The following is an 18524-nucleotide window of genomic DNA, read 5'->3' as shown; positions in this document are numbered from 1 at the left end:
CAATAGGGCGGGTCGCCCCGTTCTTCTGGGTGAGGTTGGCGCAGATTGGCAGTCGGCAACCACCGGCCCGGAAGCTCAAGAGGGCTTCCGGGGCAGCTGTCTGGAAAACCCGGCCCTATTTAAGCAGCCAAGCTGCAGAAGGTTAGGAATGACCTACAGAGACTACAGAGCAAGGCCTTACGGATTGCAGCAGGTGCTCCTATGATCACACGAACAGCAGACCTCCACATAGACCTAGGCATTGAGATGTTGGGCGACCATCTCCTCCAACTCAACAGGGTATTCTACAAAGGATTGGATCAAAAAGAAAACCACTGATCAGGAAACTTGCAGACATCTCTACAAACCCATGTGATCGATGCCCGCGGCCCATCGAAGCACTAACCTTGTGAAACAAACAGCAACGCAGCATCCAAAAACTCATCACTGCCTGACGGCATAATCGCCTCGGCAGGCAACCAAAACCCTTTCACTGTCTGACGGCATAATCGCCTCAGCAGGCAGCCAAAACCCTATCACTGCCTGACGGCATAATCGCCTCGGCAGGCAACCAAAACCCTTTCACTGTCTGACGGCATAATCGCCTCGGCAGGCAGCCAAAACCCAACAGTATCAGAAGGTACTAGATAGACAAAGACAAGACTCTGCTGACAATTCTGCAAACTCAATTGACCTGCGGCCCATCACTGAGCTGACCCTATGATACAACCTCAACTGTGACAAAGCGTCACACATCAATAAGACAACCTAAACAGCAACTAAAAAATTCAAAATGAATGTGGAGTAATGAGGCTACTGCCTCGGTATCCAAAAACTCACCACTGTCAAAAGGAATCTGACAGACGAAAATAAGACGGGAGGCAGGCAGGTCTCTGTATCCTGCTTGCTGCAAGTCACCGCAACTTTGTCGGACGCTGGACTCCTCGCCCACGTGCCATCGGTGGGGCTCCCCCCTTACTCCCCTTTTATCTCACATTGCCTCTCCGGGAGCCTCGCAGGCTCAAGTTTTTCCTTGCCTGGCACGGGAGCTTTTGGACTCTTGGTGGCAGCTCTGGATAGTGGACAGGCCCGCGCACAGGTAAAAAACAGGCAACAGCAGTCATCGCGCCATGGTAGCCTGGGGTGTTCTTGGCAGCTAGAGATAGCAGAGTGCAGCAGTGATTGCATCTGGAGGGTCCGTTCTTTGCTTGTAGAAGCAGCGAATAAGGTGCTTTTGCTCCAGTAGCCTGCGCACAGTGAACGAAGGACATTAGGGATTTTTTTCAAGTTTGCCTGGAGTTTTAGAGGGCTTGTTGTATGAGGTTGACTTAAGGTTTGTAGCAAAAGCTTCAGCTGGGTTAATGTTCCCGAGATTGTAGTTTTATAGAGGGGCCCCAGGCAGTGCCTACTTGAATACTGGAGACACATAAGTGATTTAAGATTGGTTGGCAGCTGGATTGTTGCACGGCAAAGGGTATACTTTGCAAATGTGCCTTGGGGTGCAAACAACTGAAAGCGTTTTTTCTGTTTAAAGGGGCAGATCGCACCTCCCCTTGGAGTGTAGTAGTTTAGCAGGGGTGATTTGCTCCAAAGTACGTCGTTTTTAGAACCCATAGCTGATATTGCAAATTTGTTGCAAGCATGCCTTAGGGACCAAAGAAGGGTGCCACGACGGGCACGCACGGCTAACAGGATGGAGGAGATGATGCTCAGGATGGAGCGCAGGATCGAGGCAATCAATGAGAGGCTATGCTTGCTCAGGCAGGGGAACAAGCAGTGCCAGACAGGCCTCGTAGGCAGGGGTGGCTCCCTGAGCAGTTTTTCCTCCAGTAAGGACGTGTGGCAACAGACCGGGTGTCGAAGCGGACAGAATTCCCAGGCCAAACCTGAGTATGTGCCAGTTGATGGCTTAAACGGGGGGCGGTCAGTGCTCCTGCAGAGGTCCTGCCGGCAGGTAGAAACAGTGTCCACAGAAAGTCAGGTTGATCCCATGCAGAGGTTTTTCAACCAGCAAAAAGCAGCATAATACAGGTTGAGCAAGCTTGCGGGGGATCTCCAATGGGTTTGGTTGGCCAGCCATTTGTGGTGGCAAGTTTGGCTAGTGTTGCCTTAGCTTTCAAGATTTAACAAAAACAAGGGAACACAATTAGGTAAGCAAGGACCTTGGGTATCAACTATTATTGAGGACAGTGGTCTTTGTCAGGAGTAAATAGAACAAGAGAAATGAATATAGAACAGAATCAATTCTATATAGTTACTATCCAGCCAGATAGTAGGATTTAATGAAACTTATTTTTGGTATCAAAAACACAGGACAATATACAGTGGAATACATTCCTGTATCCAAAAACAAAAGTGAGTCCGTTTGTGAAAAAAATAACATAAAAACATTAAAAAAAAAAAAGTCACGCAAAATGAGAAGAGGCTTGTTATTAAATATGAAAAGTGAAATAAGCGTGATACTTGACACAACCTTAACACATGGCATATAGATAGTTTGTGTGCACGGTGTTTAAAAGGTCGACAACGGTTCAATCCCGTTTACAAGGATACTGGGATCATCATCATGACAGAACACAATCAATGCCTGAACAACAAATGGACTTCTTGGAGGTGCCAGTAGTCGGGAATTCGCTGACGGTCAGTGGCAGTCTGTAAGGAGCTCAAAGGCTCAACGGGGACGTCAAGAGGTGCAAAAGATTTCCAGGGGGGGGCCACAAGGATGGTGACCATTGGTGGAAAGGGTAGCCTAAATTAGGTAAAAATGCGGCGGTGCCTGTGGCGGGAGGGTCCAGGGACGGTTCAATACCGTCTGAAAAATAATAGATTACCGCAGGAAGGATTACCATTGGCGGGGAAGGTTGACTAAATTGCGTGAATATGCGGCAGTGCCGGTGGCAGGGGGTCCAAGGACGGTTCAATACAGTCTGGAGAGAGCCCGTGTGAAGGGCTGGATGGGTGGGTGAGTGAGTGTGTGTGTATGGGTGTGTTGGTGAGTGAATGGATGCCTCAGTGGTACACATGAATGGTGTAATATGCGAAGTTATCAGCAGTGCATTGCGGGGGCGCGAGTTATAGTTAGCTGAACTAACTATAATGGCCGAATTTCTCTGGTTTTGTACTAGTGAAATGTCCAACTACAACCTCCATGAACCCTGTGGTTTTTTGAGTGAATATATATATATATATATATATATATATATATATATATATTTATTTTTAGGTCTCGCCTGTCAATGCGCATGCGCATTGAGCAGAGCGAGACTATGGGGGCTTAAACAAAGCTTACCTACACTGGCGATTCACTGGCGATTTGATGAAGTGCATGTGCACTTTTAACTCAATGCGCAAGCGCAATTAGTTAAAATGCGCGTGCACAGCATCAAATCGTCAGCTTAGTGCCGCCAGCAGCTCTTCCCGCTCCGCCCCCTGCTGCATCAAAGGCTTGGCGCTGTGCCTCAGCCCAGCCATTCTCCTCCCCTAATTACCCCCTGCGGCATCAAAGGCTTTTTCACGGCCGGCCGGCCGTGCATTCAGTTCACGGCCGGCCGGCCGTGTCTCCTTTTTTTTTTTTTTTCATTAATTGAATGTCTTCCAGCAAGCTCTCCTCATCCGTAGCTTTAGGTGTGATGACAGCATTTCCTTATAAGATTACTGCTCTCTTGGGAATATATGAGGGCAGGAAGCCTTCTGAATTCGGCTGATCATTATCAGAGTGTTTTGGTGAAAATACGGGACTTTTCTTATGCGTGCTGCTACAAAAAGAGCTCAGCTCTCCTTAGCTACGGGAAAGCTGTTTGGCTTACTTCTGCTCGCTCAGCCAGCAATTGTGCCATGTGGTGTGTTTTTAGCTTTACTAGCTCATTGGTGTGTACTGGCTTGCCACTTTGCTGGAATAAAGTACCAGCCATAACGCTGAATACGACTTTCTTTTAATTAGTTCACCAGTTTGCTGCCAAGTGAATTTGAGAGTAATAGTGGCAATCATGTTTGAAACTGCATAACGTGAGCGGAATAAGCTTGCAAGCCGCAATCACCCCACATCCACCACATCCACCACCACCTCCACCACCACCGCATCCACCACCACATCCACCCTCACCCTCCCTCAACCCCTCACCCTCAACCCCTCACTCCCCCTCACTCTCTCACCCTCAACCCCTCACCCTCACTCACCCTCACCCCCTCACCCTCAACCCCTCACCCTCACACCCTCAACCCCTCACCCTCACTCACCCTCACTCACACTCACTCACCCTCACTCACCCTCAACCCCTCACCCTCACTCACCCTCAACCCCTCACCCTCACCCACCCTCACCCTCACTCACCCTCAACCCCTCACCCTCAACCCCTCACTCACCCTCACCCTCACTCTCACTCACCCTCAACCCCTCACCCTCACTCACCCTCAACCCCTCACTCACCCTCACCCTCAACCCCTCACCCTCACTCACCCTCAACCCCTCACTAACCCTCAACCCCTCACCCACCCTCAACCCCTCACCCCCTCACCCTTACTCACCCTCACCCTCCCTCAACCCCTCAACCCATCACCCTCACTCACCCTCACCCTCACTCACCCTCAACCCCTCACCCTCACTCACCCTCACCCTCACTCACCCTCAACCCCTCACCCACCCTCACTCAACCCCCACCCTCACTCACCCTCAACCCCTCACCCTCAACCCCTCACTCACCCTCACTCTCACTCACCCTCTCACCCTCAACCCCTCACCCACCCTCAACCCCTCACCCACCCTCACCCTCACTCACCCCCTCACCCTCACTCACCCTCAACCCCTCACTCTCACTCACCCTCAACCCCTCACCCTCACTCACCCACCCTCAACCCCTCACCCTCACTCACCCTCAACCCCTCACCCTCACTCACCCTCAACCCCTCACCCTCACTCACCCTCACAACACATATTGTGTTACAATAGGTGTCACATTTGCGAAAGATAAAACTATTGGCATTGTAAATAACAAAGCTATTAATTTCGCTATTTTCAAAACAAGCACATAAATAAAAAAATGTGTCCTTTACAATACCAATAGCTCAAACTTTCCTAATGCGAGACCTATTGCATTGCTGTGCTTCTCTCCCCTGCTGCACTCTCCTGCTCTCTAGAGATGTGGCCTAACGACCAGAGCTGCCATCTAAGTCACGTAAATACAAAACATGTTGCATTCCAAATGCTATAGGTGTCACATTCGCGAAAGTTATAACTATTGGCATTGTAAATGACAAAGCCATCAATTTAGCAATTTTAAAAACCAACAAATAAATAAAATATGTCATTTACAAGACCAATAACTCCAACTTTTCTAATGCGAGACCTATTGCATTTGCAATGCTTGTTTTCAAAGTGATCCTTCCGAGCGAGGAGTGAATAAAGACACTTTTGTGAAAATGACCTTACCTGTGTGCCGCATCCTTGGAAAAATGTGTGTATGTATATATATATATACCACAAGTTGTTGCTCGAAGAGATCCTGTACAACAAAGAGCCGACCCAAAGAAATGCTGGTGCAAATTCAAATTTAATTCCGTGAAGCCAGCGCTGCCGCCATGACGCGTTTCGCCTCCAGGGAGGCTTGATCACATGACAAACTACACATGGTGTGTAAGGCTATTTAAAGTGACAGTGCAATTGAGTTACATCATAGACATAGAAAATAAACTATGAGGTAAACACGCCGCTAATGTGCAAACTGATCAAACCAATGTCAATGGTACAACAATAATGTATATATGGCTGACAGGAGCACAATCCATAATTTCTAATAAAGCAAAATCCATGGAAAAAGAGCAAAATTTGTCGGGCAAAAGTACATATAAAACAAATAAAGTATTTACATGACAAACAGTGTTATCTATGTAGCAACAATGAATGTTTCCACAATATTCATGTAAAAAACCCTTAGACAAATAGCTCAAGGACAGACAATAGCAGCGTTTTTTATCTAATGTCCTATGAAACTGTTTCGCAAAAATAAAGCCCAAGTGGGCAAGTCACTTCAAGAAAACTTTAGATAGCCGTAAAGGTGCAATGAGCAATAATGCAAAAACCCATAAAGTGCTTATAGTGAAAATATGTATCAAATGTTAAAATTGTTAAAAACATGTACCACAGTATCCCAGTTGTAATGGATTCAATTCATCAATATATACAATTATACAGTACAGAAAGGGAGCATAACAGGATCAATGGAAGATTGCTGTATCCGGACAGGTCTTAAATATTACAAACTCCAAAAATTCTAAAGGCAAGTGTAGAGATCCTCTCTATCATTGAGGCCATAGGGGTTCTTGGTGTTGAGCTCCAAGATGTATCTTGTCTCGAGGAGGCGGAGTTTGGCCTCACGATCACCTCCCCTCCTTGATGGCTCAACACAATCAATTAAGAAGAATTGGAGTTTATCAGGGATACCAAGATGTTTCTCCTGAAAATGCCTGGCAACCGGATAGTTCTGATCGTGTCCCGTCACTGCCCTTATGTGTTGGAGTATGCGCCTGTGGGCGGGCAGCTTAGTGCTGCCCACATATTGGAGCCCACACGGGCATTCCAACACATAAATGGCGAACTCAGTTTTACAGTTCAACCATTTTGCGATGGCAGTCGGATGTTGTTGGAAGGGACTTTGGAAGTGGGTTTTGTTAATGCCATAACGGCAGGCTTTGCATTGAGGGCATGTTTTAAAGCCCTTCTTCAATGCCCCCCAAGTGGAAGAAACCTTGGGCTCTAAGGTGTTGCTCACCAAGGATTTTGACATAGATGGAGATTTCCTGAAAGTCAAGATTGGTTTGGTACCTATTGTGTGACCAATTGTAGGGTCACTACGGACCAAATTCCAATTCTTGTATACAATCTTGCGTAAGGCACCATGTTGACGATTAAAGGCCAAAATGAGTCGTGGTGCACTCATTTCACCCTTGTCTGTTGTTGAACCCAGGTGGTTCACTCTTTTAGAATTGGGGATTAACGCTTCTTGCCTGCTTATAGAATTGGAACGTCTAATGGCTTTCATGATGATTTCTAAGGAATAGCCTCTTTCAAGAAACCGTGCTTTACATGCCTCCTGTGCAATTGCACATTCGGCATCAGTGCTGCAAATCCGCCGGATTCGAAGCATTTCCCCAAAGGGAATGCTTCGAATCAAATGGGCAGGATGTTGGCTGTTAGAATGCAATATGGTATTGCCAGCACTGGGCTTTCGATAAAGCCGGGTATTCAGGGCAGAATCATTCACGAATATCTCCACATCCAAAAAACAAATCATTTCAGAACTCAAATTAGCAGTAAAATTAAGATTGACATTGTTCACATTGATCAAGTTCACAAAGGCCCTGGCACTGTCCTGATTGCCTCTCCAAATAATAAAAACATCATCAATGTAGCGAAGATAGAGGGCGATATGATTACATACCAATTCCTGGTGCTCTGTGGCGAGGACCTGCTCCTCCCACAGCCCTACGTGTAAACACGCGTAGCTGGGTGAGAAGCAGGCCCCCATAGCCACACCCCTTATCTGCTGGTAAATCACGCCATTGAAAAGAAAGAAATTCTGCTCCAAGCACATTTTGGTCATTTCGATCAACATCTTGTTATGTGCTGTTGGATGAGGCAAATTGTTGTTTAAATAATGGTCCAAGGCCTTGAGACCATCCACATGCCTGATAGAGGTATAGAGGGATGAGACATCCAAAGTCATGAGTACCATATCATCATCCCATGCAAAATTAGCGATTTTATCAAGAAAATCAAAAGTGTCTTGAACAAATGAAGTCAGGTTCCTAACATGGGGCTGAAGAAAAAAATCAATATACTTGGATACATGTTCCAAGGAACTGTCTATTGCCGAGATAATCGGGCGTCCAGGAGGTGTAATAACATCCTTATGAACTTTGGGAAGTAGATAGAAGGAGGGAATTACCGGATGTTCTTTTTTGAGGTATCTGAACTCCTCATGCGTTAAGAGCCCTGCACTTCGCCAAATCTGGAGCTTGCTGGTTTGCTCAATCCAAGTATTCTTCACGATTTGTATGTTACTTCTGCGATAACATGATGAATCATTCAGTTGCAGTTCCGCTTGTTCAAGGTACATTGCTCTCGGCCAAAGGACGACATTGCCGCCCTTATCGGCCTCTTTTACAATGACATTGTGATCTAATTTCAGTTTCTTGATCAGTTGGTAGTAACATTGGTTTTGTTTTGAGATACAAAATTTCCTTTTGTTAGTGGCAGTGTATAGTTGTTTAATATCACGCACTACAATCTCTTGGAAAGAATCCAAATTATCGTGGGCCATAATAGGCTGAAAAGTTGATTTGGGCTTAAAAGTTGTCATTTGTGTCCCAGGATGTACAAGAGGGACTTCCCGCAAGTTGCCCTCTGATGATTGTTGCTGTAGGTCCCAGATAGTATTGAAAGTGGCCTGGCTTTGTGTACTTGAGAAGGTGGGACTAGATACTGTTGTTGATGGATTAGGATCTTTAGGATGTAACGCAAAGAATTTCCTGAGTTTTAACTTCCTTGTAAATTTGTAAAGATCCATTCTAGTATCCGCATAGTTCATGTTGCAAGGTGGGCAATATGAAAGACCCAAATTTAGTACAGATGTTTCTGCAGGTGTGAGCTTCAAGTTGGTGAGGTTGATTACTGATTTGATTTGGTTTTGCGGTTGCGTTTTGGATTGCGTTTCCAATAGTATGCATATATATATATAGACTTAGTAGTCTTTCTTTCATGTTCATTCATCACGTGACTTGTAGTCCACACAAACAAGGGGGTGTGCACACTGAGGTAAAAAAAACTTTATAAAAAGTACAGGTGACGTAATTTTTGCTGAATGTGATCAAGGGCTCTTGAAGCCCGAAACGAGTCAATGCAGGCTGCGTGGGAAACGCAAATAAACGCATACCTTGCCTGAATCGCTGTGGTGGTCTGAGTTCCTTCATCGCCGGGAGCCGGAAGTGGTGGGAATTATTTGGTGCATATCGTTACAGAGGTCGGTTGCCTCTGTCTCCAGACCGCCTCCCTACAAGCCGGAAGCTGCCCTCAACCGCATCTTGTTGGATCCGTGGTGGAATTTGTTCGGCGGCTTCCCCCTGATTACAGTTATTGCCACAGTAACGGACCGGCGTCGGAACGTGTTTGATCGAGTCGGAGGACTCGTAAGAAGACTGCGTACGCCGGTGAGTGGGGGCATTCCTTGAGTATCAGGAAGGGAGTAGCAGCAACAGACAAGACGAGGAACAAAATTGACTTTCGTCAGTTTGTATAACATTCCAGCGTTTGTACGGCAGCCCGCCATGTCAGCGGAGGTAGAACAAGAGAGAGAGTTAGCGGCAGAAAGCATGTTCTGTATTCAACCAACAGGGGTGCGCAATACATCACAGCCGCCGGCCACAGAACCCGACAAAAACCAAGATGCAAAAGCGCTCCTAAAACTTTGAGACTAAATCCAAATTGGAAATCACAAAATGGTGGGAGAATAAATCACTTTCCGAATATAACAAAGTGGGGAGAGTCCCTCGTGGGTTAAGGATTCTGCTGGCCCCCAGCTTTGATAGACCGAATCCAGAAATGCTCCGAGAACGGGGAGAAAACCATCTTCAGGCATCGATGAACTCGGTGAGAATTCTATGCAAATATGCTAAAGTAGATCGCATGGAAATTCTGAAAGAAATTGAAGATATAACAAGTCAACTTGACAAATTACCACCAACAGACTACATCACTAAGACCAAAGCAGCCATCACAGAGACTCAAAAAACATGAAGATAAAATCAAAGTGAGAAAAGCCCACAAATTTGCTAGAGACTTGGCTGATTATGAAAACGGTCAAATCTTCACGTTTTCACGAAAATATGATTTGGCCAAAAGGAAACAATATAGCGATAAAACTTCAACCGCAACGAAAAGCGCAGAGCAAGCTGAAAGTACTAATGAAGATGCTTCCAATGACACGTTGTCAATAACTAGTGGTTCGAGCATTTTAAGTGCATCAGGGGAAACTATTTCCTGTAAACGACCAATTCTAAGCATGAGTGAGGAGCTCGATTTTTTAGTCGAGGAGAGACTCAAAACATTGTGTCCGAGAATACAAAGGAAGCAAGACGCAAATATAGGAACAAGCGCAGAAGAGAGCAGCGCAAAAGGCTCAAAAACCGCCACAAAAAAGAAAACGTTTTGGAGAAAGAAGAAACGCAACTAGGCAACAGTATTGTCAATCTTACCAACGTAGTTCTCACTAAAGCAGAGCAACAACTTCTGGCACTAGGTTTGAACTTCTGTCCTGGTGAAAACTTTAATTATGCACGAACTCGAATTGATGTATTTTGTTTTATAAGAAAACTAAAACTGAAAAAATACTTCGCATTAAAAGCAGACAAAAACCAAACAAATTTGTCTGAAAATATTGTGTATAATTATGAGGATACTCCATTTTTACAAGCCGCTGATGTTTCTGGGGTAGTAACCATGCATGACCTCCTTGAAGAAGTAGAGTCTGGTGACAGTCAAGCAATAGATCCGACTGATGTTTCCACGCAAGAAAGGTTGCGTAAAATTGATTTCATCCAACAAGGTGCGGGTTTAAGTCCTTTTAAAAATAAATCCAGTTTTGTCCCACTAATGCCAAAAGACTCGATTGATACCTACCATGATATGGTCATAAAGGATTTGAAGCAATTGAACATAAGTACTAAGAAAAACAAACACCAGCGTGGCTCTGTGTTTAGGAGACTAGCATATAACAAATTGGTCAAAAAACTTGGTGAAAATTGTGATATCGTGATTAAAAAATCCGATAAAGGGGGTAACCTTGTTTTATGGCCTAAAAAACAATATATAGCTGAAGTTGAGAAACAACTAGGCAATGAACAATGTTATCAGAAAGCCACATCTAAAGAATATGAGAATGCTAGAATGACCTTGCAAAAAATGTTAGCTCAGTGGAGAAGGGAGGGCCTGATATCCAATGAGGAAAGTAAATTTCTATTTAACACCTTCAGCGCTACCGCGTTTACCTGCCCTGCGCTGAAAGAGGAGCAAATGGCTTGTTTGTGACAAAGCCAGCTCGTCATGAGCGCAGGGCAGGTAACGCCCATGACGAGCTGGCTTTGTCATTAGCGTCGAAGTGGTTAAAGAACACCCAGTGCTGCCTGTTTTGTATCTTATTCCTAAGATACATAAACAGGTAGTACCAGTACCTGGCAGGCCCATCATCTCTGCTATAGATAGTGCTAGCGAAAACATTGGTCAATACATCGACCACTTCTTACAAGATTTGGTCAAATCCCTCCCAAGTTTTGTAAAGGACACTGGTTTTTTTTTGACAAAAATACAAGATGTAGAATGGTCTAATGACCTGTGTCTAATAACCTTAGACATAGAATCCTTGTATACAAGTATCAACCATACACAAGGATTAGAGGCGGTTAAACACTTCTTGGCCACCAGACCTCTTGAACTGTACGCGCACAACAAAATGATTGTGGAATTGATTGATTGGTGTTTATACAACAATGTTTTCCTTTTCAACAACACACTGTACAAACAGAGGAGGGGAGTCGCTATGGGGGCCTGTTTCTCCCCCAGCTACGCGTGTTTACACATGGGCTGGTGGGAGGAACAGGTCCTCAGGCGTCAATACAGGGCTGTATGTGACAAACATTTGGCGTTGTATCTTCGAAACATCGACGATGTTTTTATCATCTGGCGTGGTGATATAGCATCCGCACAACATTTCATCGATAACATCAATAATAACGACCTAAATTTAACTTTTACTTCCCACATACACACCACTCAAATAGAGTTCTTGGATGTCAAGCTCAAGGTTGTTAACAACAGCTTACAAAGCACGCTACATAGAAAAATCACGGCTGGCAATATCACATTGCACGCCAATAGCTCACATCCTAGGCACCTCATCGCCAGTACACCTTACGGTGAGTTCCTCAGACTCAAACGTATTTGCAGTGATGAGAATGACTTTCGGAAGTGTGTTGATGACATGTGTACTAGGCTGAGAGGCTATAGTAATAAAATCATTAATGCGGCTATTAACAAAGCTGACAAACGCCCAAGAACCAGTCTATTCAAGGAGGGGCCCATACAATCTACATCTGAAGACACTAATTCAGATAACCCCAGATTAATCTTGACCTACTCTCGTCAAGAAAGGAAAATTAGAGCCATTGTACAAAAACACTGGCCTATCGTCCTCACAGACAATGTTCTGGGAGAACGGCTGACCACTCCCCCTGCTGTAACTTTCAGAAAAGGCAGATCCATTCTCCTGAGACAAGAAAACCGACACTGTGGTTACAATCCGCAAAGGGTTTCAAAAAATGCACTGTTTGTCGGGCTTGTAAATTCGGCTGTAATAAGTCGACCTATCCGACCCCATTTGATACTTCCCTTATCCCTATCAAGGGACGTTTCAATTGTAAAACGGACTTTGCTGTCTATATCCTGACATGTACCTGTGGTCTAAATTATGTGGGAAGCACAAAGCTACAGGTACATGTCAGGATATTACAACACTTGAGAGCTATTCTCCATAATGACGCTGCCTACCCCGTGGCTAGGCACTTTGCGAAATGCCACAATAAAGACATTAATTGCCTCTCCTATTTTGTTATTGCCGCCGTTCCAAAATGTAAAAGGGGCGGCAATAGAGAAAAGAAACTAAGGCAGCTGGAGACCAAGTTTATCTTAGAACTAGATAGCAAGTGGCCAAGGGGTCTGAATAACTCGGAGGATATGTATACATACTTGTAAATAGTATTCTTACATGTATGTACTGCTGCTTATGACAGAAACATCGCATTTGCACTTTACCTGTAGCCCACAGATCTACATAGCTGTTCTGCCATGTTTACTCTTATGACTCTCTTCATTGTTTTTAACTTAATTTATATTGACTATGATAACAAAACATATCTTTCATGGCATTTTGCATACGTCCTATGGACATGGGTAATATTGGTTTTGATATCTGACTGGACGAAAAACATTCATGTGTACATATATCATTGACCTGCTATGAACTTTAAATTTGTTGTATGTTGATATATTCTGCACAATGTACACTTTATATTTATTGTCTCTGCACCTTTGCACAGTATTTAGCACTTTCTGATAATTTTGCACTATTCACAGTTAAGTTGGACTTAAGTGAACTCTAAGTGACTGTCTGAACGAAGGGGCCTTTTAATGTATAAAAGACATCATTTAATTAATATAAATCTTGGCAAATGTGTTCACGGTTGAATTATAACATATATTTTAAAAAGAACAACAGTGTAAATATATGAAATAAGGATTAATCCTGTCAGATATTGTTCAACTTAATTAATGTGTACAATCTTGCCTTTGGTTCATATCAAACGTTTGATCCTTCAAAAAGATTTTATTAATGCATTTAAGCAGTTAGTACTTTTTGCACAACTTCGAAAGATCAACAGGGACTTAGTAGTCTTTCTTTCATGTTCATTCATCACATCACTTGACATTCCACACAAACAAGGGGGTGTACACACTGAGGTAAAAAAATGTATAAAAAGTACAGGTGACGTAATTTTTGCTGAATGTGATCAAGGGCTCTTGAAGCCCGAAACGCGTTGTTGCAGGCTGCGTGGGAAACGCAAATAAACGCATACCTTGCCTGAATCGCTGTGGTGGTCTGAGTTCCTACTTCGCCGGGAGCCGGAAGTGGTGGGAATTATTGGAGATATATATATATATATATATATATATATATACATACACTACTGGTTTGTCCCCTTACAGCACTTGCCATGGGCCAATAGTTTATGCTGAAGCCCAACCAGAGTATAATCATAGATAACAATATCATCCACTTGCAGATAGCAAGAGACGTTTCTTACTCCAAATTTCAGAGAAAAGCAATTGTATCCTGAAAAACGAAAGAAAGGTTCATTAGCATTAGACTTAAAAGGGTCAGAGCCAACATCCCCCCTCTAAATACATAATAAATAGGGATTCGTTTAGTAAATCTACCATCATGTTGATCTCAATCCAAGCCCAATTCTCATTGGGACTCAGTTAAAGCAATAACAATAATCCCAAAGTAATAATCCATGCTTCATGTTTTCCCATGAGATTTCACTTTCCACTCGGTTGAAAAGTGCCCAAAAATCTAAGAAACAGGAACATACCTGAACGGCCAGGTGAATTCCATTTTAGGCAACTAACAAACAGTCTAATCACTCAACAGTTGGTCAGTCCTGTTCCTGAGACACCCTACCCAGTTCCAATGGAGACTATAGATATTTCCTCTGCCCACGTGGAAAGTCTGCACTGTTCTATTCTTGAGAATATTTTAGAATTGGCATTAGTAAAATGAAGAGATAATTGTCAGGGGCCCCAATACTTTTCTTTCTAGAGACAGACTTAATGATTGCATCCTTCCATGAACTGGTTAATGGCTTGTCTATTGCATTTCTTTTAAATATCAGACAGAATACAGCAGACCCCACTATGGCTGATGTACAATGGCTTGAACATTTATGAGACCTTTTCCAAGCATAAGCCTCATTGATTTAACTACTTCTAAAAGTAAAGAAGGCTCTATCAGACAATGAAGAACTCCAACTTTAACTAGCTCGTAATGGGGACACCCATTTTGCTCCTTTAACTGTAAAAGAAAGAACGGTAATCTTTCGAGTAGCTTCTGGGATAAATATTCTAAATTGGTTGGACAAATATTCTCATTGGAACGCCAATTTGCCAGCAGCCAAAAATCTTGAAAACTCTCGGAGTCTATAGTCACCATTATTTGCTCTCCATTACTCCTAAAAAACAAGTTAGTTTTTTTAAAGCCTTCTTCATTTTAACTTTATCGAAAGAACCTCAACAGCTATCTCACACAGAGGGATATTTTTTTAACCCTTTGGATGCGCCGGATGGCTCCCGGCCGTCCGACCCTCTATGGGTGGCATGTGGGTCGGACAAACAGGAGCCGTCCGAATTGCACACACGCAAAACATTTCTGCACCGTGGGAAACTTTTACACACATCTAAAGGGTTAAAGCCTCCTGTTTCAACCACAGTAGAGATTTGAAGGTCCTACACTCTCGTGTAAACCAGGACTTCTGAAGAGAAGTGTTGGACATTATCATATTTTATGTGGTATCCCCCCAGACTGTTGCCTTCATTACTCCATAGTTGCTGAACCTGTTTTGTTTGGCATTTGTACTCTGCACACTTTACTTCTGCTAACCAGTAGTAAAGGGTTTATGCCAGCCCTTCCAAACATAGTAAAATTGATATACACCCGATCAGTACATTCAATAGCACAATAAAACCTGTCTCAGGCCTGTCATTGCAGCCTGTAGTGAAGCTTTAAACTGCCATCTCGACTTGGCAAAATAAACCTTTTGGCAGACCTGCACCTTGCTTTTTAATAAATGAATGAATGAAATGCCAATTATACAGTGCAACAGCTGCTTCCAAAGGAAGTGTTAAGGCGCTCACACAACATGGTGACCTGCCAACACCTAGACCTCTCTAAAGAGGAAGGTCTTCAGGCCTGATTTGAACAGCGTTTCATATTTGGTCTCTTGCAACCCTTTTGGAAGGGCGTTCCACAATCTATCTGCCATTAGAGATCAAGACTATCCTCCCAATCTTGCCTTACTAACTCTAGAAATACTCTGATTAGGGGAACATAGTTCTCTGCTCAAGGCATATTCCCTAGATCCTTTCTGCAGATATAGCAGTCTACTTTTGTGTACAGCTATAAAAGTAAGCAGCAAGGCCTTACCTTCACTGACTGATTGGTAACCAATGTAGTTTTTAAAAAAAGGTTGTACAGACTGACTGTTGGCGCAGTTCAGGATCAGGCAAGGAGCTGCATTTTGACACAGCTACTGATTGTTTAGTGTCCCCCAGACAGAAAGCATTCACATAATGTAATCGGGAGGTCACTGAGGCATGCACAATTTCTTTTAGAGTGTGAGAAGGTAGAAATGTCAGCGTTTTTTTAATGCCTTGAGTACAGCAAAACATGTGGCTGTAATTACCCTCAGTTGTGGTTTAAAAAAAAAATTGCTGTCAAACTATAGCCCTAAATTTATTTGCTACTAACATAGGAGTCAGTGGTTCTCACCAGATCATTAGGAAACAGCCTCGACAAATCAAAAGCAGCGAAGATCCTAAAGGCATAGACCTATGATTTATCAGAGTTCAAATTAAGGCAGCTATACTGCATCCAATTAGCTACAGGTGACACCCGTGAAATGTCACACCCACAAAAACCTCGACCTGCTGTAAAGCAAGCATCAGTTGGGTACTATCAGCATACGAAACTATATTAAAAACCTAAAATTCTACTACCTTAACCAATGGGGCGAATATGGATGTTACAAAAGGTATAGTTAAGTACTGAACATTGTGGAACACCATTTCACAGCCTCTTGCAACTTGACGTGAAAGATAGATGGTCTCCGATAAAAAGGTTTCTAGCCAAAGCTTGTCTTTGACCACTATCCGACTGACATAATACTTATAAGGCACCCCTGAGGTGGGCACAGTAGGCTCATAGGGCAGGGTGCATGGTATTTAAATAGTAGAACATGTGTACTTAAGTTTTAGTTGTCCTGGCAATTAAAACCCCCCAAAGTAATTTTTACTGCAGCTAGGCTAGATCTCCCACTGATAACGGTTTTGAAAATATCACTTTCAAAAAGTTTGCTTTTTTTTTTGCCTAAACCAAATGTGCCTTTCTACTAGTTTCTCAACTGTTAATGGCTCTCGTGTGGTGTGATGTGTAATCCCTTCCAGACAGGGGACAGACGGACCTTGGGTATGAGGTGAGAGTTCCTCTCCTGAGCAGGATGGCTTGGAGGTTTGTACCTAGCCTTTTCTAGATTTCAAAGGTAGCTTAATGGTTGTAATCACCACCTTCTGGACTGAAGATGCCTAACCTGCTAGTGGGAAATGCAGAATACACCTGGGTCTGCCTGCACTTTGTGTCCCTAGACATATTGGAGTCAAAGCCCAGGAAAAGGAAAGGACTGCCCAAAACCAGTACAGGGTTAGACATACACCCACACACAACCGGCCACTAATTATAGCGGTGCCACCCACAGAATTTTTCATCAGAACACTCCTGAACCTTAGGAGGCTCAAAGGGAGGACTGCCCTGCTGTCCGTAGCTTGAAGGACGACTGGACCTGCATGCCATGAACCCAGTACCCCAGAAGTGACTTTGAGGGCCAGTTAGCTGACTTCCTGTTTGAGCTACAGGGACATGACCTAACCTTTTCTGGAGACGTTTCCCCACAACTACCCAGTACCAACTGGGCCTGCCTGACCACAGTTGCTGGCCTCTGCTGGAGAGAGGCTCAACTCCCCCAGGAGGTACCACAGGTCCTGGATCCTTGGATTGTGTTAGAGTGTACTCCATCTCCAAAACTGCTATAACTGGACTCCTCGCAGACCCAAGCGAACTTCACCGAGGCCAACACGGGACCTGCATCCGACTGTCGATGTGACCTTCTTGGATACAGACACAGGACTTCACTACCTGGAGCTCTTTGTGTTGACAACGACTGTTCCACATTTCATGCCAATGTGAAGTGTAAATTGCCAACCAGATCTTTGCGCCATTGAAGACCACACCGCCAACATGAAGTTCTGACCAAGACCTGATAATTCAACAACCTGCCGTCAATTAGCCCCTCTACCGATCCAGCTTGCAGCACAACTGAGGACGACCTCGTTGACAAGTGCTTCTCTCGGGAAAACAGGACCATGCTAGACGGTAAGCTTTCCACCAGGACGAACCTGTTTCCTAAATCCAACTGGCGGTTGGCTCAAACTTTAGACTTTGACACAGTGCAGTGAGATCAGATAACAGCGATTGGCGCCTTGTGCCGCTATTTTAACAAAAACTTTAAGAATTCAGATCTCCGGTTGAACTTATTGTATTGTCGTTGTTTTGGTGTCAATTTATTTATTCAAATTTACCCTCATTTTCTAAATTGAACTGGGATTTTTCTTGTGTTTTTACTTTATAACTGTTTGAGTGCTGCATAAACATTTTACATATTGCTTCTAGGCCAAGCCTTACTGCTTTTGTGCCAAGCTACTAGAGGGTTGAGCACAGTTTTATTTAGTGACTCTTGTTTTTCCACTCTGTCAAGGATTGTGTTTATTATTTGAATAAGGGCCTCACCTCTCTCAAATGATAACGCAAGTTCTTACAATAAATACTGCTCAAGATTTTTTAGGGAGCTTTCACCCCATAGCTAAGCCTACAATTACCAGTACTATTAATCTGGTGTAGCAGAGCTCTTGAGGTGCAGTCCTCAAGTAAAAGCAAATACAGTCTATAAAGGCACAAGCTACTCTTACTCTAAAATGTGTTGGACAGGGAAGTCATTGGTCAATCTACCATTCAAGCAGATCAGACCCTGTTGTGACAAGGCGAGAAGTATTTCATCCTTGCTCTCAATACCCAAAAAAACAACATAAAAACACTCAGAATACTACAGGCAAGCAA

Source organism: Lissotriton helveticus, chromosome 4_1, assembly GCF_964261635.1.
Source record: "Lissotriton helveticus chromosome 4_1, aLisHel1.1, whole genome shotgun sequence".
NCBI classification, from domain to species: domain Eukaryota; kingdom Metazoa; phylum Chordata; class Amphibia; order Caudata; family Salamandridae; genus Lissotriton; species Lissotriton helveticus.
This window is presented reverse-complemented; position numbering follows the sequence as displayed.